At 44.9% G+C, this 25,903-nt stretch overlaps 1 long non-coding RNA gene across 1 annotated transcript; it reads left to right on the plus strand.

Annotated features, from left to right (window-relative positions):
- Positions 1-5,412: 5,412 nt before the first annotated feature.
- On the plus strand, positions 5,413-7,356 carry LOC145505144 (uncharacterized). Its single transcript, XR_014052893.1, has 2 exons — positions 5,413-5,696; positions 6,330-7,356. It is a non-coding gene; the product is annotated as an uncharacterized LOC145505144 (long non-coding RNA).
- The last annotated feature ends 18,547 nt before the right edge of the window (positions 7,357-25,903 follow it).

Genomic DNA, 25,903 nt, shown 5'->3' on the forward strand with positions numbered 1-25,903 from the left:
TGTTTGATGCTTCTGATAACCCTATGATGTAGGACTTTTATCTCCCTTTTCAAGATGGGAAAACAGAAACTTTGAGATATGAAGTACAGAGCTGGTAAATAAGAGCACTGGGTTTTGAACCTGGATTCTGTGGTCCTAACCTCTATGCTGAGGTGGCCTGTGTCCAGGATTGACTGGGACAGTCCTGGTATGCCTGCTGCCTCAATATGATTATTTTTACACACAAATATATAGTGTAATTTTATTTGTTTTTATTATATTTACTTACTGTTAAAAATTTATTTATTTATTTTTGGGTGTGCTTGGTCTTCATTGCTGCAAAGGCTTTTTTCTAGTTGCAGTGAGTAGGGGCTATTCTCTAGTTGCAGAGTGTGGACTTCTCATTGCAGTGGCTTTTCTTTTTGCAGAACACAGGCTCCAGGGCACGCAGGCTACAGTAGTTACAGCAATCAGGCTCTAGAGTACAGGCTCAATAGTTGTGGAGCACGGGCCTAGCCACTGTGCGGCAAGTGGATCCTCCCAGACCAGGGATCAAACTCAGGTCCCCTGCATTAGCAGGCAGACTCTCTACTGAGCCACCAGGGAAGCCCTGTTTATTTATTTTTTTTATTGGAGTATAATTGCTTTTTGCTGTTTTGTTAGTTTCTGCTGTAAGATGAAGTGAATCGGTTGTTTGTATATGTATATTCCCTCCTTTTTGGATCTTCCTTCCACCTCCCCCCACCCAATCCTGCTCACCTAGGTCATCACAGAGCACCGAGCTGAGCTCCCTGTGCTTCAATATGATTATTAATAGCAATAATAGCACTCCCTTCGCTCTCAAAAGTTTCCTGATGTGGATGATGATTTATATGGTCACCTTTGTGATTCTGCCCAGTCTGAAACTGACAAGATAAGATTAAGGAGAAATCAATATAGAGCTCCATATATCAAATGTTCAACTATGGAAAACTCATTGAATTTTTTCCTAATAACATAATATTGAACCAATAGTACGATGAGGCTGTCAGAATGACACTGAAAACTTAATGTCATTATTAATAAATGTGGTGAGTCCAGAAGAAGGTGTGTATGTGTATGCTAAGCTGCTTCAGTCATGTCCAACTCTTTACAACCCTAAGGACTGTAGCCTGCTAGGCTCTTCTGTCCATGGGATTCTCCAGGCAAGACTGCTGGAGTGGGTTACTATGCTCTCCTCCAGGGTATGTTCCCAACCCAGGGATCACACCCAAGTCTCTTATGTCTCGTGCATTGGCAGGTGGGCTCTTTACCACTAGCGCCATGTGGGAAGCCCCAGAAGAAGTTACAGGATGGTTCTATTGTACTTGGTGCTGGACAGGCCATATCTAGACTGTTGAGATCTCTTCAAGGAACTGTGTTTTAGCAGAGCCAACCACACATTGGAGCACATCCAGAGGATGATGTGCTAGTACAATATCAGGAGGCTAAATCACAGGAGGACTGGGTGAGGGCACAAGGGATGCTGTGCCTGGAGTCAAGCAGACTTCAGGGACATGCGAGTTGTCCTCATATATCCCAGTGGCTGCCATGTGTAGAAGGGAACAGGTTGATGCCAGCGACTCCAGATGGCAGATCCAGGACTAGGTGGAATGACAAGAAAACAGATTCCAGCTCAATTTCAGGAAGAACTTTCTAACAATCTGAGCTGTCTGACAACATGCCTGCTTTGCAAAGGATGGAGCAGCCGGTCCCTGATGTGTTCAAGCCAAGGTATGCTAGACCCCTACCCTGGGAGGGGGTTGAAATAAATGACCTCTATGTTTCTTTCTCAAATTCTGTGATTCTAACAACAGGAGTAGAAATAGACTGCTGACACTGACAGGGCACAGAATTCATTCACAGTGTGAGCAGAAGAACCAATCACAGGCTGGATTTTTATTTTTTTCTTCAAGGCAAGTAGACTATACCATAAATCTATGCTTTGAGTGGCCCATGGTCCCTAACCAGCTCTGAGGTATTAGACCTGCTAAGCCAAGTTGGGGGCTTGAATGAAGCTAGTCAGGAATGATTCTATAGGTGGGACCAGGAGTTTGGGATTGTATCTCAGTCAGACAGAAAACTGCTGTGTCTGCAGGGCCTGGGAGGCTGAGGGAGAGATGTCTGACCAGCCCTTGAGTAGGAATGGGGGAGAAAGAGGTAGATCCAAACTTTCCAGCTACCAGAGTATAGAGGGTTGAGTGCTTCCAGGGCCTGCCTGTACCAAGCTCAGGGCACAGAACTGCCAGTCCTCTGATTACTTAACCCAGATCAGATTTGATCTGGGTTAAGTAATCAGAAGACTGGATGTGAGACGGTGGTCATAAGGCCGAATTTGAAATTAGCATGTTCCTTAGTTGCAAGTAGCAACAACAAATAAACAAACCCTCAGCTAGTTTAGGCTTCCCTGTGGCTCAGACAGTAACGAATCTGCCTGCAATGCAGGAGACCCAGATTAGATCCCTGGGTCAGGAAGATCCCCTGGAGAAGGAAATGGCAACCCACTGCAGTGTTCTTGCCTGGAGAATCCCATAGACAGAAAAGCCTGGCAGACTACGATCCATGGGGCTGCAAAGAGTCAGACACGACTGACATTTTCACTTTCACTTTTGAGCTAGTTTAAATACAAAGGGAATTTATTGGTCTGTGTAACTGACAAGTCTCAAGGTAACTCTAGGTTCAGGCAATGCTTGATCCGGGGGCTCAAATAACATGACCAGGACTTTGTCTTTTTCTCTCCATTTCCTTGCTCTGCTTGGCTCCATTGTCGGCCATATTCACCCACCCTAAGCCTCACCCCCACCAGTCCTGGGTGACTTCCAGTATCTTAGGAGTCTACATGTGCAGTAGGGGAGAAAGGACAGGTACATCATTTCCAGGGGAAGCCCTGAGGTTCAACATGATGGACCTAAATCACATGTCACGCCAAGTCAATCACTGTGATAGGGAGAATGGAGGTAGAGGAGGCTGGTTAATTTAAGCTCCACAACTGGAGCTGGGCATTGGTGTCAATCTTACATGAAGCACATGGCTGAAATGGGGAGGAAGGACATTTCCCAAAGAAAATTTGATAAACTGTTTCTTGGAGGAGAGTGAATAAATAGTAGGCTGCAAAGAGATTCCCAAGAGGTATAGTCATTGATCTCAGTGAGCCTCTGCAGAAATACCAGGTAATTGTGAATCCAAGGTGGTAGTCCCCTACTGTAGAGGAAATCTTGGTTGCCAGTAGAGCAGAGAGATATCTAGGCAGGGCGTGAGGTGGTTAAAGAAGCCCTCCTGGAAGAAGTGGCATTTGCACTGAGACCAGAAGCATGAATGGGCTTTAATCAGGCGATAAGAGGGTAAAATTGGTCTAGGTAGATGACTTGAGCCAGTAGGTGAGACAACATGACAAGCTCAGGGACTGAAAGGAATTCCGTGTGGTAGGACCAGGAAATGATGAGAGGCAAGTACTCGAGAAGTGGGGTGGAAATGGAGGAGTGGGAGCCTTGTTTGTTCATAAGGCTGTAGCCAGCAGCAGCAGAGGAGGCTGAGCGCTCTGCACTGGGGGACAGTCCTGGCTTGTCCTCTCCCTGTCCCTGGTGGACAGCACAGAGCCATGAGGAAAGAGGCCATACATGGGTAAATGTGGGTGAGAAGGGCAGAGACCCTGAGCTGCACAAGTCTCAGCTGGGACTCTGGGTTTCTCCAAGCTAAATGTCACAGTTTTGTCCCAAACTGGCTTGAGAGTAAATAAATGTTCTGTTAAAGTATAGAATGGGGTAGGCACTGCATTAATGTTTTTCACTGGATCTTGACGTATAAGATAGGATGCTTTAGCACAGGTTCTTATCCCAGGCTATTCACCAGGATTTCCCAGGGAGAAGCTTTAGAAACGGTCTCATAGTGATTGTGGTCCTATTAATACAGGGCCTGGACTTTGCTCAAACTCATGTCCATTGAATCGGTGATGCCATCCAATCATTGCATCCTCTGTCATCCCCTTCTCCTCCTGCCTTCAATCTTTCCCAGCATCAGGGTCTTTTCCAATGAGTGGTCCTGCAGGTGCCTTTGGCAGCTGCTGCCTTGTTCCTGGGGAGACAGTACACCTCAGTGGTGAGTGTGGGCTGTGGAGTCAAATAGCCCTAGGTTCAGATCTCAGCTCTTCTTTTTACTGTGTGACTGCTGGTGAGTTCCCTCCTGTGTAAAATGAGGGTAGTGATGATATGCAGATTAAATAAAATTATGTTTGTAAGTTTTCAAGAATATAATAACTCCAAAATGGAAAATATTACTATTACTGTGTCAGAAACTATTTCATCTTCACATACATTTAAATAGCATTCATTCATTTATTCTGGCAACATTTACTGAGAATCCCTTAAATCCAAGGCACTGGGAATATAGTAATGAACAAAATAGACAAAAGTCCCTGCTTTCATGGCTCCTGTGCTTCCCAGGTGGTTCAGTGTTAAAGTATCCACCTGCCACTGCGGGAGACACAGGAGATTTGGGTTTGATCCCTGGCTTGGGAAGATTCCCTGGAGGAGAAAATGGCAACTCACTTCAGTATTCTTGCTTGGGAAATCCCATGGACAGAAGAGCCTAACGGGCAGAAGTCCATGAGGTCAAAAAGAGTCGGATGCGACTGAGCATGCACGCCCACACATAGCTAATCAGAAGTGTGAGAGTTGCAAAAGAATCATGATGAATTCTTTTTTTATTATTATTTTATTTAAAATTTTTATTTATTTATTTGTTGACTGTGTTGGGTCTTAGTTGCAGCATGCATGATCTTTGCAGAGGTACGTGAGCTCTCCCTTGGGGGAGGTGCGGGCTTCTCTTTAGTTGTGGCAGGCAGATTCAGTTGCTCCATGGCGTGTGGGATCTTAACTCCCCAACCAGGATTGAGCCCACATCCCCTGCACTGGAAGATGGATTCCTAACCACTGGACCACCAGGAAGTCCCTCGATGAGTTCTCCTCTCGACTATGTCACAGCTCACTCATATCTTCGGTCAAATGTCATCTTCTCATTGAGGGTCTTCTCAAGCACCTTTAGAAAATAGCACCCCCACTTCCACAGTCTTCTGCTCTCTTGTCACCATCTGACACAGTACACATTTCATTTGCTTATTTTATTACCTGTCTCTCCCATACCCCATCAGCTCTAAAATGTAGGTTCCACATGAGTGGGACTTTTCAGCTATTTGAATCACCACTGTGTTCCCAGTGACTAGAAGCACGTATCATACCTGGAGCACAGTAGGTGCTCCAAAATCCCTGGCTCCACATTTACTGCTGTGCCTGAGCAGGGAAGGTAGGAATGAAAGGAATGACTCAAGTTGGCTGGAGACTCTAGTATTCTGTTCAGCAGAACTCTGCTTACACGAAGAACAAAGAGAATCAATCAAAGCAAACACGGTGTCTGGGAGGCAGTGAGAATTCCAGAACACAGAACATGCACAGCAAGAGAGGATGTGTGAAAGATGAGGAATGAAAGGGAAGTCTAGAGAAGCAAGATTTGAGGGCAGAACTCACCACACTGAACAAAGCTCCCCTTTGTTGCAAGCTGCCCTGGCACCTCGGGCCCCGTCCCCTGCAGATGAGTGTAATCAGACCCAAGAGTTACTCCGCTGGTTGAGTGAGTGTGTATGTCGGATTGTGGCATCTAATGCAGCTCTGAACTGTCTACCATGCTCTGTGGTATTTGTACATTATGTAAGCTCTCTTTCTCCCAGTTTTACATAGAAAAAATCAGCTCTTACTTTTCTGAAGTAGTGTTAGGAGAGAAGGGAAAGGAGTTAGATGGGGAAAGTAATGCATGTCCCCATGGTGAATCTAGGACACAGAGTTTCAGACCCTTGATCTTTGATCTATAGACTGAACACAGTTGGCTTACATTTGTGGGGAGGATCATGCAGGATTTCCAACATTCACAATTCCGGTAAACTTTTCTTTCGGTTCCTTTGAAACCTCCTTTCCCCATCCCACAGCATCTGCCTCAGGATAGGCTGTTGCCAGCCTATAAAGTATCCAAATTCTAAATGGATAACCCTTCTGTGTGGACATACTCCACCAGCATATGGCTTAGTGGAAAGCTGCCCCTTTTGTACAAAGATATCCCTTCCTGCAGGACTGGAATTCAGCCCTCCTTGCCTCCTTGGCTGGGCACCTTGGCACAGTGTATAAGCTCATATCCATATGCAGTGGCTCAGTCTTAAGTTCTTTCCTGCCCTCATCTATAAATGTGAAATGCTTAACGAGTAAACTCTAAACCATCTGAAGCCAAGGGAGGATGTTGAATAGGATTGTTCGAGAAGTGACCTAGAATCTCTATTTCTTTCCCAATAGGGAGAATCAGTCAGAACCAGTCCAGAAGTAATCTTTGATAGCAAGAATTCCAGTTCCCAGCCCGGCCCACCACAGAAGAAGCTGAACTGAGGCAAGCCGATGCTGATGATGGAGCCAAAGCGCACATTGCAAGTGGAGAAAGGAGTCATTTTTGGGTTACAAATAAGCGAAAGTAGGCATTTGGCAGAATACATTGAAAAAGGCACTCTCCCTGCATATCAATTGATATAGCCTTTGTTATTTAAAATCTGAGCTTTGAGAGATTATAGATATGAATATTGAGAATTCTCTCCAATTAATAACAAGGGCTTTGATGTAAGAAACAATTCCCTGAACCTGGGCCAGTATGGACCAAGAATTAAGTGGAATAGAAGAAGCAGATCAGCTAGACCTAGATACCATAACAGCAGTGGACTCACCAGTTCCTTACTTTGGTAGGAGCAAAAGTCAGAACCCCATTGCAGTTTTCCCTAAGTTAACAGTACACTAAATTTTAGGTGGTTCTTATTACAGAATGTGAGACTCAGCAATTCTCAATTATCCTTGGTTTAATCTTTATTGAAGTCTAAATTAAAGAACACCTCCAAGTATTTTCCTAGATAGAATCCATCTGGGAGAAGAGCCCCAGCTAACCACTGCTGACAGGATCCTGGTGTCCTGAGCAGGCAGGGCAGGGAACACCGCCCGCCTCAAGGGACGCCACTTTAGTCAGCCCTCGCCCGGTCGGGAAGGGCTGCACATTGAAGTGACATGATGCATGGCTGCTGGCCAGGCTGGCTTTCATGTAGCCATCTGTGTGACAAAGTTTCCACCAAGCTGCCTCTGTGTACATCACCTCATGGCGTCAATAACCCAGCATATTCCTGCAGAGCCTTGTGGCTAGCCTGGAGGGATCCCCAAGAGCTCCAGTGTTGCTGTGAGCCAGCTCCTCATGGCAGGTCTGTCTTTGCCTGTTTCGATCCTCTGGAAGCTGTGGGGGTTCGGGTTGGAAGAGGGCAGGGACTAATAAAATTTAAGTAAGAACTAATTTGTTTGAAGAATGAAATAATGCCAGTTGTAGTAACATGGATGGGTCTAGAGATTATTATAGTAAGTGAAATGTCCAAAAGAGAAAGACAAATACTATATGATATCACTTATATGTGGAATCTAAAATATGACACAACTGAACTTATTTTCAAAACAGAAACAGACTCACAGACCTAGAAAACAAACCTGTTGTTACCAAAGGGGAAAGGGGGTGGGAGTTGGGATTAGCAGATACAAACTACTATATGTAAAATAGATAAACAACAAGGTCCTACTGTAGCGCACAGGGAACTACCTACAATATCCTATAATAAACCATGATGGAAAAGAATACGAAAAAGAATATGTAAATATGTGTACAACTGAATCACTTTGCTGTACATAGAGACTAACACAACACTGTAAATCTACCACACTTCAATTGAAAAAAAAAAAAGTAAATAGAACGAGCTTAAGGCAGAAACAACGTACATGCCGAAATTTTACTGGTAAGATTTGTCCCAGTCTTCGCACCCTTCTTTCAACGCCTTGCCCCTACCTCCTCCAGTTGGTCAATAGTGTTCCCCTTCATCTCCACAAACTACCTTTTGACAACTCAGAACTCATGGCCTTGGCCTAGTTACCATCCTCTGGTTCTATGCTTTCAAACTATTCTTTATCTCCTCCATTCCGTTTTCTTTCACTAGATGTGGGGAAAGCAATCTGATTAACTCTAAAACACACACCACTGATTGGTGAGGTTTTATTTTAATTAGTCATAGGCACTCTTTCCCTGCCAGCAGCATGAAGGGCTTTTGTGACAGCTGTGGCAACACTTTAATACTTTGTACAATGCTGGATATGACACTGCTGCATTATTTGGGGTGTTTTTGTATGTTATTGAAAATAATCCTTTTATAGACAACAACTGCAGCTTGGCTCTCACCACTCCTTCCCTTCCTCTCCCCTCTTCTTCCTACTTCTTAATGTTCTGTTTTTGAAATTAATTTCTCCATGTAAATTTTTCTTTTGACAGTTATTCTGCCCAAGAAGGGATCACTGTCACTTTTGACTTCCAAAGGTTACTGGGATTTGATTCTGGGACCAATTACTGCCTCCTCATCCTTGCTTTTTTTGTTTGTTTGTTTCAAATGACTGAACTACTCAGCCCTAGTTTTGTCTCTTCCTTTAAAAAAAAAAAAATTTTAAATGGTGTAGAAAATGCACAACATAAAATTTGCAATCTTCACCATTTTTAAATATACAGTTCACTAGTGTCAACTATATTCACTTTGTTATGTTCTCTGTTAACTTTTTCATCTTATAGCACTGAAACTCTATATTTCATTCCCTGTTCCTCTCCCTCCAATCTCTGCAGCTCTTATTCCACTTTCTGTTTCTATGAGCTTGACCTCATGTAAGTGGGTTGGGAAGATTCCCTGGAGAAGGGAACAGCTACTCACTCCAGTATTCTGGCCCGGAGAATTCCATGGACTATACAGTCCATGGGGTTGCAAGAGTTGGACACATCTGAGCAACTTTCACTTTTCAAGTGGAATCAAGGCACTTCCCAGCACTTCCAAGGCACCTCCCACTAGTGGTAAGGAACCTGCCTGCCAATACAGGAGACATAAGAGACACAGGTTCGATCCCTGGGTTGGGAAGATCCCCTGGAGAAGGGCATGACAACCCACTCCAGTATTCCTGTCTGGAGAATCCCCATGGACAGAGGAGCCTGGTGGGCTACAGACCACAGGGTTGCAAAGAGTTGGACACGACTGAAGTGACACAGCATGCACAGGCAAGTGGAATCATGGGCTTCCCAGGTGGCTCAGTGGTAAAGAATCTGCCTGTGAAGCAGGTGACATGGGTTCATTCCCTGGATCAGGCAGATCCCCTGGAGAAGGAAATGGCAACCCACTCAAGTATTCTTGCCCGGGAAATCCCATGGACAGAGGAGCCTGGCAGGTTACAGTCCATGGGGCCACAAAAGAGTCGGACATGACTTAGCAACTAAGCAACAAGTTGAATCATACAGTATTTGTCTTTCTGTGATGAAATACTAATACTTTCAATTGGTATAATGTCTTCAAGGACATTATACTTGAGGACATTACAGTACAATGTAACATTACCTGGACATTACAACCATGTTGTAACATGTGTCAGAATATCCTTCCTTTTTAAGGCTGAATAATATTCCACTGTACATACACACAACTTTTCTTTATCCATTCATCTATTATTGGACATTGGGATTGTTTCTACTGCTTACTCTTGTGAATATTGCACTGAACAGGGGTGTGTGATCTGGTTCTCTTTTATACTATAAGTACACTAAAAATATCCAGAAAGCAAAAAAGAACTGAAAGAATAAAGCTCCACCTTAACACAATGGCAAAAAAAAAAAAAAAGTCTGCTCCCTATTTTGTCACTCACTCTGGAAGCTGCTTTCTAGTGTGAAAGTGATTTTGCATAAAATTATTAACTCAAAGCCTTCAATTCTATTTAAAGCTCCACTTTAAAGTTTGACTTTTTTTTTTAGCCCTTCAGGTTTTATTATCTGAAAGTACTCAGAATTGTCTCCATTCATCTGGGAGCTCAAGAATACCTTATTCTAGAACAAGGGTGTCCAATAATTCACAGTGATGTGCCAGTGAGTGTTGAACAGTCTCCCAACTCAGTTTTAGCTTTTATTTACTTACTTTTATTAATTTTTATTGGAATTAATTGCTTTACAATGTTGTGTTAATTTCTACAGCACAGCAAAGTGAATCAGCCATATATATATATATATATATATATATATATATATATTTTTTTTTTTACACACACACACACACACATATCCCCTCTTTTTTGGATTTCCTTCCCATTTAGGTCATCATAGAGCATTGAGTAGAGTTCCCTGTGCTATACAGTTGCTTCTCATTAGTTACTTTTTACATATATAGTATATATATGTATATATATACACACATATATATACATCAATCCCAATCTCCCAATTCCTCCCACCCCCTTCCCCCTTGATATCCATATATTTGTTCTCTATGTCTGTGTCTCTACTTCTGCTTTGCAAACAAGATCACCTATACCATTTTCCTAGATTCCACATATATACATTAATATATATAATATTAAGTAAGTAATAAGTATTAAGTAAGTAATATATATAATATTAAGTAAGTCTTCCTGACTTACTTCACTCTGTGTGACAATCTCTAGGTCCATCCATGATTCTACAAATGACCCAAACTTGTTCCTTTTTTATGGCTGAGTAATATTCTGTTGTATATGTGAACCACATCTTTTTTATCCATTACTCCGTTAATGGCCATTTAGCCTCCTTGCACATCCTGGTTATTGTAAACAAGGCTGAAATGAACATTGGGGTGCACGTGTCTTTTTGAATTATGGTTATCTCTGGATATATGCCTGGTAATAGGATTGCTGGGTCATATGGTTGTTCTTAGTTTCTTAAGGAACTTCCATACTGTTCTCCATAGTGGCTGTAACATTTTACATTCCCACTAATAGTGGAAGAGGGTTCTCTTTTTTCCACACCCTCTCCAGCATTTATTATTTGTAGATTTTTTTTATGATGGCCATTTGGACTGGTGTGTGGTGATATCTCATTGTAGTTTTGATTTGCCTTTCTCTAATAATTAGTGATGTTGAGCATATTTTCATGTGTTTGTTGGCCATCTGTATGCCTTCTTTGGAAAAATGTCTATTTAGGTCTTCCACTCATTTTTTGATTGGGTTTTTTTTTTTATTTATATTGAGCCACATGAGCTGCTTGTATCCTCTGAAGATTAATCCTTTATCAGCTGCTTTGTTTGCAAATATTTTCTGCGATTCTGCGAGTTGTCTTTTCATCTTGTTTAGGTTTCCTTTGCTGTGCAAAAACTTACATTTAATTAGGTTCCATTTGTTTATTTTTGTTTTTATTCAGTTTTAGCCTTTAAAACCAATATATCTTTACTTAGTGGAATAGAAAGGAGGTGGAAAGTGGAATAGAAAGAAGGTATTTGTGGGCAGAAATTTTCCCTTAAATCTGTAATTCCCAACCCTTTCTCCAGTAGGGCACCCAAGCAAGAAAATCCTCTCTAACTAATGCCAGGGTGATGACGAGGTCATGCCTGCTGGCTTTAACATCACCTCTCTCTCACTCAAGAAAGCATAAAATACAAGTGAATGCAATGGGTGTTGTTATATGGGTAGCCTTGAATTTTCTCTGGTTTATTTTTTTAAGAGTAAATCATTTGTAAACTTGTTTTAACTATTAATAAAACAGAACATTTGCAAGGCACCTTATGAGTGAGTCACCACACTGGTGTGAACACATTGTGGTTGAGAACTTTTGCCTTAAATGATGATGCTTGACTTTTTCTGCATATTGCGTATGCAGCCTTGAAAGAGATAATGAAGGGTGTGCTTGTGGTTCCCTACTTCTTTCCTTCCAACTGGGAAAAGGCAGAGGAAGAGGAACAGAGCAGAGCAGCACATTCCTTGAGGGTCCAGGAGTCTCAAACTTACTGTCAGGTTCCCTGCAACTTTGGTTATTTTGGGAGCCCTGAATGACAAGCCCCAAGTATTTGGAGCTGAGGTAATTTAGCTCCTGGGGATACTGGGACAGTTTAGATAGTAGAGTTTCATGATATAAGCATACATTTTGGAGGCAGACAAATGTGGCTTCAAGTCCAAGCTCTGCAACTTCCCAGTTTTTCAACCTTAGGTGAATTATTTAACCAATCTCAGCCTCAATTTTCTCACCTGCAAAATGGGTTTTTTAAAAAGTCTCTCTGAGGAAATCTGGTGCCTTCATCTATCTAGAATCCCTTCTTTACACACTTCTTTCCTGTAGTTAATATGTGCCCTGGGGTTCAAGTTGGTATGACACTCACCCACTTCATCCTCCCAGTCACAGGGAGGGATGTTACCCAGGTCTGTCCACTCACGGAACTTCATCCCTTGGCTGCAGAGTTTAATTCAGGGAGTAGCAAGTGACTCAAGCTGGTCAACCAGATTTTTCTGGTGGGGTCAGTGAGAAAAATAGATATTTTTTTCCTGCTGGAGCTGCTAAGTGGAAGGACAGAGTATGGGGTGCAGTAGGCAAACTCTCCTGCTCTGTGGGGAAGAGGCTGTCCAAAGAATGTAACCAAGTAGAAATAGCAGAGGTTAAAAAAGAGAGAACCCTAATGAAATAATTTAATTTCTGGGTCCAGGTATGTCTGAAAACTCCCCTAGGTTTCCTAAGTATCTGAGTCAGTAAATTCCCTTTTGTGTTTAAACTAGTCTGAGCTGGGTTTATGATGTCCATCACCAGAAGTCTTGACCAGTATACGATTTGAAGGGTTTTGCACGATAATGTCAGTAAAGCGATTTAAAGCAGGGTCATGGCATCACACCTTCCTCCCCAGGACAAGGCTGGGCCTCCCTCCATCATCAGCCCTCAGGCAGGTAGAAGCCAAGAGAGCTCCTCCTTCTGTGTGTGTAAGGTAGGGCAGAGCCCAGACTCCCTTCCCTTTTCTTTGCTCCATCACTATGCACATGACCCCAGAAAGAGTTGTTCTGGAGGGAGAACTACCACCAAGTATAACTCTTTGAATGAACTGCTGACCGTTTGTTTTCTGTAGCTCAGTATCAACAGCAGCCATCCTATACCTGTATGGGGTTGATTTGGTTATAACTTTTACTTGATTTTTACATTAAATGCCATTTATGGAACTTCCAGAATGTTATAGCTGGGAGGTATCCTATGGGAGAAATGTCTGGATTGAACACCCACTGTGGACAGAAGGGGAAGCATTGGGCCCATGGTCAGCCCCTTCCTCTAGCCAACCGGCCAAAGCAGGCCTACTTCTAGTCTGCTGATCCTCAGTTCTCTCAAAGGATTCTGCCCTCGAAACACATTCAGCCAGTCTTCCCTCTCGCAGAGCACCCATCTGGTGTTACAAGCCCCTAGGGTCTGCTTGACTCACAGGTAAGGTGGGGTACAGCCCCAGCCCAGGTGTCCTTAGCAGCAGGGCCGAGTCCCCACCTGCTTGCAGCGGACTCTCCCTCCCCGACCTCCCCCCATCCAGTCCTCAGCCCATCTCCTCTTTGTTTTTTGCTCCCCATAGGTCTCTAGCTCAAGCCCTTGCTACCTACCCTTGACTCCCCTGCTTGCTCCCTCTTTCCTTCTCCCTCTCCCACGCTCCCCTCCTTCTCTCTACCCCACTCTGCTTTCTTGTCTGGTCTTGGTTGGCCTGTTGTTCCTGGGAGGTTAAGTCCCAGGTACAGAGGCTAATGTTCTAAAGTCAGAATTTCCCCCCAAACAATCCAATGATCAATAATTTCAACAGCTGTTAATATAGACTTTTATGTGTTTCCAAAGATTTCTGTAGACAAGAGTTATCACGTTTAAGAACTAAATTCAAACTTGGCTGTGTAAGAACTGCCTTGGATCTCATTTTCTTAAAATCAGCTTTGACGCAACCTGAGTCTCCAACCCACCAGGCTAATGAAAAATTCACCCCCTGATCCCACCTGCCCCCTCTAGGGTTATGACAATGTCCTGGGGTTTGCCACAAGGCAGGACCCTTTGGTAGAGTGGCATCATCAAAGGGCTCTTGGTGCAAGCCCCATGGCCACGTGATGGGGTGGCCCTGCTGTGCCTGTGCCAGGACTAGCCATGGCAGAGCCTCAGTGCACAGAGCCCGGCGTCCCCACAGACCCTCATCATGTCCCGACAACTCCTATTGGGCCCTGATGCCAGCTTCTCCCAGAAGCCCCCAACCTTTTCATCTTAAAGAATTTCTAGCACCTCTCTCCACTTTTGCCTCCCCACCCCACCCTCCACCAGGCAAAAGCACTTGCCTTTGGATAAACTGGTAGCTCAGACAGTAAAGAATCCACCTGCAATGCAGGAGACCTGGGTTCGATACCTGGGTTGGGAAGATCCCTTGGAGAAGGGAATGGCTACCCACTCCAGTATTCTTGCCTGGAAAATGCCATGGCAGAGGATCCTGGCAGGCTACAGTCCATGGGGTCACAAAGAGTCAGACACAACTAAGCAACTTTTCACTTTCACTTTGGATAAACAACCAGGTCCTACTATATAGCACAGGAAACTATACCATATTCAATATCCTGTGATAAGCCATAGTGGAAAAGAATATGAAAAAGAATATATATATTTGTATAACTGAGTCACTTTGCTATAGAACAGAGATTAACACAACACTGTAAATCAACTATACTGCAATAAAATAAATTTAAAAAAAAACAACACTTGCCCTTGTATTCCACTCTGGGAGAATCTAACTTCCTGGTAGCTCAGTGGGAAAGAGTTCGCCTGCCAATGAAAAACACACAGGTTCGATCCCTGGGCTGGGAAGATCCCCTGGAGAAGGAAATGGCAATCCACTCCAGTAATCTTTGCCTGGGAAATCCCATGGACAGAGAGGCCTGGCAGCCTATAGTCCATGATGTCAAAGAGTTGGACACAACTTAGCAATTAAACAACAACTGGGAGAATCTAGCAGAATTTCCTCCAAAAGCAGAAAAGGGTGAGTCAACAAGTGGCTACTGAAATCATACAGCACCAATCTCCCCTCTATTGATAGGAACAAAAGGCTGGTTACTTTCTCAGGGAGACGGGGTTGGAGAAGGAAAAACAGAATGAGAACAAAATGCAAAATATTATCTTGATAAATGGTTTCCCACATAGCTCAGCAGGTAAAGAGTCTGCTTGCAATGTAGGAGACATGGGTTCAATCCCTAGATCAGGAAGATCCCCTGGAGAAGGGCATGGCAACCCACTGCAGTATGTATTCCTGCCTGGAGAATCCCATGGGCAGAGGAACGCGGCAGGCTACAGTCCATGGGGCTGCAAAGAGTCAGACATGACTGAAACAACTCAGCCTGCACACACATGCGTCTTGATAAATTGCCCTGTATGCAGAGAGACTGGTCCTTTCTCAGGAATGTCTCAGGAGGCAGATGGACAACCTCTTCTATCTGCATTTGACATGGGACTCCTCTCTCTAACACCTCAAGAACTAGCCCACAGAACACCTGGGGAAATTCTGTATTAGGCATTAGCCATTCATGGTTCCTGCAGGCATGGACCAGTTTATGACATTATCCTGTGGACACACGGAAGGACAGAGACACGCATAAGTGTAGGGGCAAGGCGTGGGCTGAGAGTTCGAATCCTGGCTCTGCCGCTTTCACACTGTCTTTGAAGCTCAGTTTTTCCCTCTGTAAAATGGGATTAGTAATAATACTGACGTAATAGGAAGGGGTGAAGATCACATGAGTTCATGCACAAGAAGCATCCCAGCTTCTGGAATGTAGCTGAAAGTCAGTAGAGGGAGTGATATTGTCCTTGTAAGCACTGTCGTAAGTCTGTCTGAATCTGAGAGGTCTGTGGGCAGCAGAGTAACCCATCCTAGTGGGCTTGGGAGACGTTTACCTGACAGAGCTGAGGAGCACAAATGGGGAGCAGGGTCTGGAAGTCAGGGTAGCAGCTGGAGGAAGAATGAGGGAGCAGGGGGACTGTCATCCCTCCCAGCACAGGTCCTCAGGGTGAAGCCTCTTCCACAATTGGAAGAAATGTGTTAACAAGGTGCTCTTTGCTCTGCGGTGACCTAGAGGGGTGGGAGTAAGGCTTAAGAGGGAGGGGATACATGTATACTGATAGCTGATTCACACTGATGTACAGTAGACACTAACGCAACAGTGTAAAGCAATTATCCTCCAATTAAAACTCAAAAACAGAAAAACAAAACAAGGCTACTCTGAAGACTGTGATAAAAACAATAGCAACAACAACAGTAGAGACTTCTAGAATGCATGAAAGACTCTGAAACACTGATCCATCAACTAACAGCACAAGCCCCAGGCCTCTATCTTGCTGTTAGAACACAGCTTCACCACTGCATGGAGGCCATTGGATCTCTAGGTGAGGATGTAAAAGGACCCGAATTTGGGCAGCGTCAGAAGTGGGGGAGTAAGGAGAGCTAACCCTGATCACATGGAATGAGCCTCCCCATCAAACTACCCTGACTGCCTACCCTGCAGGGGGCGGGGGTCCCATGGTTCTGGTTTCCTCCAGCCAGACCTCAAGGGCAGCTCCTGGTGGCAGGAATTGGACTGAGGTGTGGTTCAAGGCTGATGTTCAGAGGAATGGGCGACTGATTCATTTTGGATCCTTTATACTTAGCACAGGGTGTGGTCCTTCTGTAGCTCCTCACTGAGATGGTATTGCAGGGACAGAAGCATCTCCTGCTTCCTCATGGCTCTTGTCCCAGGGCTGCGAGGCTTGTCCTACCGGACAAGACATGGGCTGCTGCAAGACACAGCTCCCACTGTCGCCTCCAACCCCTGCACAGCTGGATAAGGAGCCTGGGCAAGGAGGACACAGAGCAAGGCGTGTGGGCTGCTCCTGCCCTCCTCCCTTCCCCACCGCTACCCACCTCACTCCTTGCAGGGTCTCTGTCCCTTTCATTTCTTTGCAGCTGAGATTAACAGTTGTCAGTTTGAAGGGACTCTTGCTCCCAACACACAACCATTTTCATAGGCACAGCTGGTGCTGTGCTCAGCCCCTCCCAAGGTGGCTTCTGGAACAAAGTGATTTCGGCTGCAATGTTAGGAACAGGCTGTCGAGCATTAGCAGCACATTAATTCTAAGCGTGTACAGAGAGGTACAAGTGGCACTTCTGAGCGTAGACATTTTATTCGTATAGCATTAAGGCTGTGACAGCTTCCACCCACTGTCAGTCTTCATTCACTTTGGTTTGTGGAGCAGTGCAGGGCTGTCCTCAATAGCTTGGAGCCCGTGACAGAATCTATGAGATACAGGGCTCTGTGGGGTGGGAAAGATGCCTCAGAATCATCAGATCAGAGACGGAGAAGGGGCCTCTGATAAGGTCTAATCCCCAAGCCTTGTTTTATGATGTGACTGACCCTGAAGGCCAAAGAGGTAAAGGAAATTGGGAAAGGACACAGGGTTTATGCCAGAGCAAGGAGAACCCAGGGTTCCTTCCACTCGCATAGAATCCTTTCCAAAGACCTGTACGGTCTAGAACCCTTTTCCCTGAACTGTGCCTGCAGAGGGGACCAGACTTCAGTAGGTCAGCTCTGTCTAGGGCTGGGCAGTCCTGAGCATTCAGGAATCCAGGTACAGGTAGTCACTGAAGGTACAGGCAGCTACTCTGACGCATCTTGGGACAGTCCTGTCCCTGGGGCCCCACTCACTGAATGGCGGGACCGTGTCAGTCCACTAACACTCCTCCTTCCTCACCTGCTCCTCCAGCTCCCATCCTCTCTGCCTTGGAGAAACCACACACTATGCAGAATAATGTGGACATTCCTTCAAAAAACTAAAAAATAGAATTATCATATAATCCAGCAATCCCACTCCTGGGCATATATCCAGAAAAGACACAAAACTCTAATTCAAAATGGGCAAAGGACATAAATTATAACTAATAAAATAAATCGAATGGTAAATAGATGCTAAAAAACTCTTAATTCAAGAAGACACATGCATTTCAGTGTTCGTGGCAGCACTATTTATAACAGCCAAGACAAAGAAGCAACCTAAATGTCCATCAACAGAGGAATGGATAAAAAAGATGTGGTACATATAGAAAATGGAATATTACTCAGCCAAAAAAAAGAATGAAATAATGCCATTTGCAGCAACATGTATGGACCCAGAGATAATCATACTAAGTGAGGAAAGTTCAGACAAAGACAAATATCACATGATGTCACTTATATGTGGGATATAAAAAAAATGATACAAATGAACTTATTTACAAAACAGAAATAGACTCACAGACATAGAAAACAAATTTATGTCACCAAAGGAGAAAGAGTTGGGGGAGGGATAAATTAGGATTTTGAGATTAACAGATACACACTACTATATATAAAATAGATAATCAACAAGGACCTACTGCATAGCACAGGGAACTCTGCTCAATGTTCTATAATAACCTATATGGGAAAAGAATCTGAATACACACACACACACACACACACACACACACACACATATAACTGAATCACTGCTGAACTTGTAAATCAACTACATTTCAATAAAAAAAGTAATATAAAAAGAAAGCACACAGTTCCACTCCTGATGGGCTGGACTGGGCCCTGCCTCAAAAGCTTTCCTCTTAGAACTGGAGGGACCCTCGGAGTTCATCCAGTCAGTGCCCCAGGAAGAAACTGGCCAGAGGGACCAGACTAAGGCCACACCATGGGGAGGAGCTGGCTGAGGTCAGAACTGAGGACTCTTGACCCCAGCCCCAGTACCCTTCCCTCCTGACCGATAACTTGGGGATGACAACCCAGTGTACTCTAAGTGGGTTCCTCTGAGTGGGGCCTAAGGACCCATCAGCTTCAGAATGGCCCTGGGAAAACTTGCTGAAACTGCAGCTTTCTGAGGCCCATCCCCGACCAACTGGATCCAAATCAGTGGGGTGGGGACCAGGAATCTGCTTCTGAGGCACCACTTCCTTTGAGAAGTACTGAAGGCATGTGTTACAATCAGTTGTGGAGGGTGTTGCAAATAATTTGTTACTAATAATACTTAAAGCTCTCAATTTGGGGGCATTATTTTCTTTCTGAGAAGAACAGATACAATAGAACAGCTCTCATACACTTGCAATAACAATTAGCTTCCTTGACCAGCAGAGAAAGTTACTGTGGTGCTGCTCCGGCTACTCCACTGTGGCAGGCAGGTGCCCTGAGGCTGCGTTTTTCCACACTGCCTGACCAGACCCTCTAACTGTGTTTGGGCCCCTCCTCAATGGATATCTGTGGGGAGAGACGAGTGTACCAGCTTCAGAGAGAGATGGAGCTGGATTTGAATCCACGTTCTACCGTTTACCAGCTGTCCATAAAACCCCTTGACCTCAGTCTCCTCCTGTGCAAACTGGGAATAGTAGTTCCTACCCTCGAGAGTGGCTGTGAAGATTAAACAAAAACATCCTAATGAATGTGTATGGATAAAATGAAGGGACAGGGCAGGGGATGGGGGGAGGCCGCATGGCTCGCTGCAGCCTGCAGCAGGACCTCTGGCATTGCCACTTGGCTTGTTGACCTTCCCCATTCAGAGGAGAAAGACCCTTGTGACTGGAATTCTTAAAGAACGGTGCTCACAGGGGGCTGTGCTTGTATTGAGTAAGGCTTAACAAATGGAAGAGACAGTATTAGCCCGGCCAAGGCCATCTCTTCCCCTCTCGCCTTCCCTCTATCGCTCCTGTGACTGTAACTGAAGCTGGGGTCCTCTCCCTTCTCCTCTTCCATCATGGAAATTTCTGTCCAGCCCTGAATCTGCTTTGGTAAGAACAGAGGTGGGCAGGGCATCTGGTGGGAGGCTGGCTTTGGAAGAAATAAAAGACACACCTCTGACTCTTGAGAAGCTTCCAGCAAAGGAGAGAAGGAATGCTAAGCCCAATCATGTCTTACATCTTTGCTTTAATGCAATTCCACTTCACATTCTGGTCCATTGCCAGCTCCTGTCTGGCAAGGAGACAGCAGGGAGCGGCAGGTGCAGGGATTCCAGTGGGCGGGCAAATCTGATTCCTACTCAAACTCTCCCCCACCACCCCTCCCTCTGCCCCCACCTTACTCCAGAGAGTGCTTACCCCTGATCTGAGCCACTTAAAGAACTGCTCTCTTGTAGTTTCAATGTATTGATGGACGAGTGTTCACCAATAATGTCAAGCAGCAAGAAATGAATTCTCTTCCTCACTACACATCAGCCTCACTAAGGCCTGCAGTACGTGTGACATCTCAAGAGCAAATAAGCTTTTTCCTAGTGTGTCACCTTGTAATCATGGGTGGAGATCCCGTGGGGGCCCCCATCCCTACTAATGTGCTCCCCAGTTTCACTCACTGCACAACGAAACACATTCTAAACAAGCTGAGAAATGGATATAATGAGACATCTCCATACTGGATCGATATTCCTCAGAGCACTTGCAAAGAGAGAGGTGACCCGTGGCTCTGCTTGGACCAAGAGATTCAGGAGTGGCCTGGTCAGATGAGAGCCCCAGCTTCCATTTCTGAGGGCCAACCCCAGAGAGGCATTTATCAGCAGCGTCCGCTCCCCTTACCTTGCAGACAGCACTCTGACTCCATGTCCGTGGCCCTCTCTCCACCTGTCCGCCAAGCTCATTAGGGCTTGCGAGCTCACATCAAAGGTGGCTCTTGTCAAAATTTGTAAGAATCAGGTTGCTTTGATTATCCACGTCCTCAGAGGCGGGGCCCTTGGGGGCACAGACGATTTTTTCAACTACAGTTTATCAGGACAAGACTGGATAGCTGTGGAAGGCCTGTGAGATGATTACAATAATGTAGGTGGTAGGAATCACGTTGGGATGGCATTAAAGAAGAGTTGGGTTTCTAAGCAATTTTTAAAAATATTGTTTAATTTATTTTTGGCTGCATTGGGTCTTAGTTGTGGCATGCAGGATGTTTGCTAAGGTGTATGGGCTTCTTTCTAGTTGTGGGCTTCAGAGTGTGTGGGCTCTGTAGTTTGTGGCACGCAGGCTGTCTAGTTGAGGTAGTGAGTTTAGTTGCTGCACAGCATGTGATATCCTGGTTCCCCAACCAGGAGTGGAACCTGCATCCTCTGCATTGGAAGGCAGATTCTCAACCTCTGGACCACCAGGGAAGTCCCTGTAAGCACTCTTAGCTTGTTAATTGTTTAATCCCTCAGATGTACAGACTTCCTAGTAGAGGCAACCCAAAGATACACTTGGTAACCGCAGAGAGCCGGACTTGGATTAAAATCTTGCCGTTGACCCGTGCGTTAACAGGAGACAGGCCCCTCCTCCTTCCAGGCAGTACGGAGGCTTCACAAGGGCTCAGGCTGGGCTGGCTTTTTTCTATTGACATTTTCCTTTCCAAGAACCCACTGTGGCTGAATTGGCCCAGCCTCCCCTACTGTGTCTGGAGAAAAGGGGCACATTGCAGGGGAGCTGAAGCCCCCACCTCATCACTGCCACCTCCTGTAATGACAGCTCACAGATGCCCCCTAGAGAACCCTGGCCTTTTGTCCTCAGCAACCTCCATCAAGTCCCAGCTGCCTGACTCCAGGAAGTGCTCTGACTGTCCCTCAGACTTCTAGGTTAGGGTTAGGTATCTTTCCTCTGTGCTTTCCTTGCCACTCTGGGCTCACTTTTAATGGCTTTATTTTACAAACACAAAGTACTTGTGAAGCACTTTTAGGAATATTTACTCCTTGAATGATTGAAGATTTACTCATTGAAGATTGAAGGCAGGAGGAGAAGGGGACGACAGCGGATGAGATGGTTGGGTGGCATCACCGACTCAATGGACATGAGTTTGAGTAAGCTCCGGGAGTTGGTGATGGACAGGGAGGCCTGGGTGCTGCAGTTCATGGGGCTGCAAAGAGTTGGACACGACTGAGCGACTGAACTGAACTGAATTCATTGAATGGGGGCATCCCAGGTGGCTCTAGTGTTAAAGAACGAGCCTGCCAATGCAGAAGACTTAAAGAGACGCTGGTTCAATCCCTGGGTTAGGAAGATCCCTTGGAGGAGGGCATGGCAACCCACTCCAATAGTCTTGCCTGGAGAACTCTTTGGACAGAGGAGCCTGGCGGGCTACAGTCCATAGGGTCGCAGAGTCAGACACAACAAAAATTACTTAGCACACACACACTCGTTGAATTTTCGGAACAAAAGACACAGAAAGACTGAACATTTTGCTGAAGTTCACACAGCTTGTAAATGGCAGGGTCAGAGTTCAAATATAATCTGGTTGCAGAATCTGGGCTCTGAACCACTCTGTTAAACTGTGTGTACCATGCCATCAAATGCCTTGTAGAATAGTCCTTTTACAGGTCTTTTCTCCCTCATCAGCCCGTGAGTTCAATTGGAACTGGAATTCACTGCCGGATACACAGTAGATGCTCCAAAAACTTTAGGGAATAACATGCCCTGGGTATGAACAGTCCTGCCTTGAGTCAAACAGGAGTATATATCAGCCAGTAATTTTCTCCTGGTGCCTAGAAGGGGGCTCCAAAAACAGAGGCAATGCTTCCTGCCCAAAAGGATTTGTGTTGGTTTTAACAGCTCATTCCTATCAGCACATTGATTTCCTTTGGGGAAATTACCTGTTTCCTGCTGGGTAACAGATTGGCAGGATTGTAAAAGGAGGTGACCTGTCCTCCTCCAGCCAGGGAGGGCATGGACCCCAAGTTAGGCCAGCTGCACTCTATTTTCCTGGACTTTGAATTTGGAATAGAGTGGCACATGAATGGAAGCACTAGTGGAGGGCAGGCCTGCCTGTTCCCTCTTGCCTTGTCTGAGCCCCAACTGGATGTTTGCACTCTGCATCTGCCTTTCTCTCCATGACCAGTCGTCACCTCTGCACCTTGACCTTGGCTTATTTTGCACTTGAGTCTATTTGGTCTGGCTAGGCCTGACGCCTTGGGCTCCAATGAGCTTGCACTGCTTTTTATCTATACAACTATCCTATCTGTGGACTTCCCTGGTAGCTCAGGGGTAAAGAATCCACCTGCCAATGCAGCAGACATGAGTTCAATCCCTGGTTTGAGAAGATCCCCTGGAGAAGGAAATGGCAAGCTGCTCCAGTATTCTTGCCTGGGAAATCCCATGAACAGAGAAGCCTGGCAGGCTACAGTCCATGGGGTTGCAAGAGAGTCGGACATGACTTAGCAGCTAAACAACAAACAACAACATCCTATCTGTACACTTGCTGTGGGTTACATTGCCACCTGGCTTGTTCTTGGCTTGTGCAGGCTGGCACGTTCCTTGGCTTGAGGTTCCTTCCAATCAGCTCTGATGGAGTCTCTCTCACCTTGTATCACTCTGACTCTCCTGCCTTTCTCTCTAATTGATAAGGACTCTTGGGATTCTACTCAATACACACAGGTAATCCAGGATAATCATCCCATCTCACGGCCAGCTATTAGTAATACAGCATAATTTATTAACAAATTCTGGGGATTAGGACATGGATACCTCTGAGGGTGCCATTATTCTGTCTACCACACAGACACTGAATAAGGTAAAGTAGCACAGTTTGGTTCTGGCTTGAAGGAGATGTACACTGGTCAGGTGGTTCTTACTCAATCTTGGAAAAAGGAGAGGAGGAGGAGTCGGCGTCACGAAAGACTTTCTGGAGGAAAGTACTGCAGTTGACTCAGGCTGGATCTTGAGAGCTGATTGTCAAATTTCCAGAAGTGGTACCCAAAACAACCCTTGGTAGCTTGAAATCAGTCACAGAAGAATATTTACACCATGAAGGTGTTAGTCATTTAGTCGTGTCTGACTCTTTGTGACCCAATGGACTATAGCCTGTCAGGCTCCTCTGTCCATGGAATTCTCCAGTAGCCATGCCCTCCTCCAGGGGATCATCCCTACCCAGAGATCCAACTTGAGTCTTCTGCATTGCAGGCAGATTCTTTACCATCTGAGTTACCAGGGAAGCCCCACTGGCAAATACTACAAATTTCTTTTCCAGAGATCCAGTTGTTAAACATTTAACAGTGTTGTGGCCCTTTACATGGGCTGGAACTTGGGGGTACAGAGTCTACTGATAAGAAAGTGAAAGAAGGAAGAAAAGAGGCTGAGCCGCCTGAAAGGGACAAAGAGAGAGAGACGCGCACGCGCACACACACACACACACACACACACACACACGGGGACCAATGCTCTGAAGGAACAAAGGTGTTTATTTAACATATTGTGGGCATATATATACTCTCTTACAAGATAGCCCTTTTTAGCAGAGACAGGGATCAAAAATCTAACAAGTCATCCAGAAAGCCAGAGGCTAGAATCATTCTCAAGAGAGGGGGTTGTAAAAGTTACTTTACATATCAGAAGGGAAGAGAGTTGTAAATGGCTGCTGTTCACCTTATGGAATTTTTCCATACAAATGAGATACATGAATTTCTATTATCCCCGAAAGCTGGCTTACCAGCTCTCTGGCACCTGTATTCAGGTGCTGTTATGGAACATAGAATTCATGCAAGACTGAAAACACAGGAAACCTCCTGTTAAATGTATCCTGACAAACAGCACGCCCTTGAGGAGGTGCCCCAGAGTCTTAAAAGAGTAAACATCAACCATCAAGGTAGATAAAGCACTTGCCTTTGAAGTATATCTGCTCACATCAAATACAGTATAAGCTCCCACTGGACAAATCACAAATTTCCATGCCTCTAGAGTAGGGATTCTCAAACCTTAACATGCACACAAATTACCTGGGGATCTTGTTAGACCTGATTTAGGATGTCTGGGATGGAGCCTGAAATTCTGCTTTTCTAACAAATTCCTAGGTAGTGTCCATAATGCTGGTCCTAAAACATAAGCATACTTTGAGTAGCAAGATTCCTGAAAAGTAGTCTCCAAAAGTGATCACAAAACAATCCATTTGGGTCTAGAGAAGATGATTCTAAAATTTCTATTTCTTATATTTTATTTATCAAAGAAGGCATCATTTTGTGTATGCTGGGAAGAAAATTGTTAAAGCTATACCAATTAAACCATGACATGCTATCAGTTGTAGGATACATCCTAATTTCTGAGACATTAAAATGTAAAAAAATCATCTTTGAATCAATAAAATGCACTGCTTGTATTTTATTATTAAAAAATAAAATATTACAGTTAGCATTATTTAATCTTTTAATGACACCAGAGCCCTTATATGGCCTACATGTTGGATGGTTCTGAATCTTGAATGGTCCAGAAAGACTCAGAAGGAAAAGTGGGGGCCCCACACCCAGAGGGTCCCCACAAAAGTGGTATCCTCACCTGTCAATGTACTTTTTTGTTATCCCATAATATTTAGTTTTTATTGAGCTAGAGATTATGATATCTAGTTTTAGCTAAAAGAGCCCTCATAAAACAGACAAATGGTTTAAAAGGATTCCTGTGGTTAGAAGTTAAAACCAATAATAGAAGCCTGAATGAGCAATAAGAAAGGCAGAACTGACATTCCTGCTCCTGATACGCATTCTGCATCTGCTACATTCCGCTAAAACAGTGATGATCTAATCAGGTCTGACAAGACATTGCCAAAAACCAAAAGAAGAAAAAAGAAGGAAATGATCAGGAACACTCTGAAATGTGGGTTCACATTTAATTTTATTAGGGATGAATCCCACCCCTGGGAACTTGGAGTGTGTGTTAGTTACGGTGATGCGTGTGCATAAGTCACACTAGGAAGAGCGGGTCTGCTCATTGCAGGACCCCAAGGACCCTTACTGATGGAGCCACCACCGGCTCAGAGCTCCGGAGGCTCTCACACCAGCAATTAATCGCCCTGGTGTGAAAGTGTTACGTGTTTCTTTGGTTTCCATCTCATTGGCCCAAACCACCATGTGAGCCCAAACACAAGGAGAGCTGGAAATGCCATCCTGGCAGACGGGACCACTAACTGCCCTGGCTCCTGATTCCTCGTTCTTCTCCCGTTACGCTGTCTCCTGCGCGTTTGAGGTCACGATCATTGCAAAGTACAGACAAATCTGGATGCTCTCTGCCAGAGAAAGCTGCCCA

This window comes from Giraffa tippelskirchi, chromosome 5, assembly GCF_054371585.1.
Source record: "Giraffa tippelskirchi isolate mGirTip1 chromosome 5, T2T-mGirTip1v1.2.pri, whole genome shotgun sequence".
NCBI lineage: Eukaryota > Metazoa > Chordata > Mammalia > Artiodactyla > Giraffidae > Giraffa > Giraffa tippelskirchi.